This window comes from Otolemur garnettii, unplaced genomic scaffold, assembly GCF_000181295.1.
Source record: "Otolemur garnettii isolate 467f Iridium unplaced genomic scaffold, OtoGar3 scaffold00047, whole genome shotgun sequence".
Lineage (NCBI taxonomy): Eukaryota > Metazoa > Chordata > Mammalia > Primates > Galagidae > Otolemur > Otolemur garnettii.
This window is the reverse complement of record NW_003852442.1, coordinates 10,327,184-10,329,855: the sequence shown is the minus strand read 5'-3', so window position 1 is coordinate 10,329,855 and position 2,672 is coordinate 10,327,184.

Genomic DNA, 2,672 nt, shown 5'->3' with positions numbered 1-2,672 from the left:
TGGGCTGGGGAGGGGCAGGCAGATGGAGCCCACCTGGGCTTGCTTCTCAGTCAACTGGCATGGCCCCCACGGCCACTGTTCTGCAGTGCTGCCCATTTGTCACTGCCATTGCTGTCACACTTGAAAGCAGATCTCTAGGGACAGTGGGCAGAGCATGCAGAACAAGGAGTTGCCTTTTCCCCCCTAAGTCTAGAGAAGGGGAGGAAAGGAGGGTGTACTGCTGAGAAAGACTAAGAGTGGGTCCTTGCAGAGAGTGCATTTGGACGGGATCAGGGTCAGCAAAGTGCGGCTCACAGGCCCATCTGGCCACGCCTGCATTTGTGTGGTCTGCAAGCTAAGAATGGCTTTTACGTTTGTGAATGGTTGGGAAAAAAATTAAAAGAGGAACAGTGTATTGTGACAATTATAAGACGTGAGCATTTTCAGTGTCTACTGATAAAGTTTTATTGGAACACGGCTGCATTCATCCCTTTAGTTACCATCTGGGGCTGCTTTTGTGCTGCAATGGCAGAGCTGAGTGCTTGGGACAGACTCCAAGGCCCACAAAGCTGACAATGTTAACTACCTGGTCATTTTCCCATGAAGTTTGCTGACCTCCTTCTAAGAGTAATTGGGCTGAACAAGACAGGGTAGAAGGAAAGTTGCTTCCTCCTGTTTGCACCCCCATCTCCAGAAGTCCCATGCCTTCCAGTAAGCCTTCCCTTCAAAGCCTGGGACTTTCTTAACGCCTGGGTAATGCACTGGGAATGAGTCAATTAATGAGTTCACACCAAGGTGTTGGTGACTTAATACATTGCACTTTCCTTCTCCCAGGAGGTCGGACTGCAGGAATGAATCTGAGTGGTGGAATCTGAGGACCTGTGGCACGTGTGTGCCTGTGTGTGCATACGTACATGCAGTGTGGGGAGAGAAAGAGAGATTTGCAATAACAAAGGGTGGCTTCAGGGTCTGGGACCAAAGATAGATTCTTCCAGGGGATGAACCACCTGGGAATGAGTAGCATGAGCCCTAGTGGCTCCCAGAACCGCCAAGGACAGATTCCAAGTGTGGACCTAACTCTTGATGGTAGGAGGCGCCTTTGATAGGGTTAAGAGTACAAGGAATCTGTGAACATGTCAGGACAATGGGGGTGCCACTGCTCCCCCAAGGCAGTGCCTAGAAGGCCAGCCCCCTGGACTTGGCCTAGAAGATAGGTGACAGCCAGCTTCATGCCTTTGTTGCCCTCAAAGCTTGCTCTGCCGGCCATCAGAGCTCTGGGTACCCACTGCTCACCTCTGTCCAGCTGTGTACCTTTGTCCTCGTCTCTCTGCTGCCTGGATCTGAAGGTCAGTCACAGTGAGAGCAGGGCCAGGTCAGCCTGATCACTGCTGTTCTGCACCCCACAGATTGCAACATCAGCTGTTCTTACTTCAGGCCTTAATTGGCTGGATGGCTGCAGTAGACTTTCACCCCGTGGCTGCCTCTGGTCTCTGTTCTCCAAGTTGCATTTCCAACCCAAACCAGGGTGAGCTTTCTGAAATGCAAACCTCACCACAGAGCTCCCCGTGTAGAATCCTTACTGGCCGTTGGTCACCTCGGATCTGGATCCTGTACAGCCCTCCTACCTATCTGGCCCCCTCACTGCCTTTGGCCTGGTAGACACCTATACCAGACTTCTTCAGGTTGCCAGAATGTGACCTGTTGTCCCCATTGCTAGCTTTTGTGTGAGCCATGTCCTGTGCCCTTTCCCCAACCTGTCAACTCCCATTCTTTCTTCCAGATTCCTCAGAGCCTCTTCTGACCCCCCCCCATAGAAACACCTATGGGGGCTCTGTTAGTTCCTCCCAGTTACATGCTGGAGTCCCCAAGGATCCTAACTTGGCACATGGCCATGTTCAAGATGCACGTCCCTTGCTCTTAGTGTGTGCTTTCTGTGGGGTCGGAGGTGGGCTGAGCACCTCACTTGCCTGCTCATTTACTTCTCAGCTGCAAAATGGGCATCACACACTTCCCGCCTCTCAGACTGTGCCGAGGGGTAAACTTGGAAAAGTACGTAGAATGATTAGCAAGATGACGTGTCCCTGTAAAACCTGGATAAGTAGGGGCAATTAATAACAGCCAACGCAAACCCTCTCAAAGCTCTCTCCAGATCCCCTGGACTCCCCATTTTAGGCCCTGGGAATCCCCCTCAGCTGCTGTGGGCTTCGCTTCTCACAGCTCTCACCTGCTGCCTTCTTCAGGGCTCACTTGAACCACTTCACCTGCAAGGGCTGAGAAGTTCTCCCTCCGGGCCCAGCTGGGCTAGGACTTTACCTCCTTGCCCGACATCACTCCCTCATTTGGTCTCTTTCTTCCACTGTCCCTTACACCCTTCCTGGTTGCTCTTGGAGGCATTTCCTTTATGAGTTGCTTGCACCCAAATCCTCATCTCAAGTTCTGCTTCCGAGAGAGAGTCTCACCTAAAGCAGGTAAGAAGACAAACTTTTTTTGTAAAGGGCTGGATAATAAATATTCTGGGTTTTGCAGGCCATGCAGTCTCTGTCACAACTACTCAACCCTGCCATAATGGCATAAAAGCAGCCACAGGTAGTATGTAAGTGAATGTGTGTGGTTGAGTTCCAGTAAAACTTTATTGACAGAAAGAGGAAGTGGGCCGGATTCAGTCTGAGGGCCACAGTTGCTTGGGCTTTGAC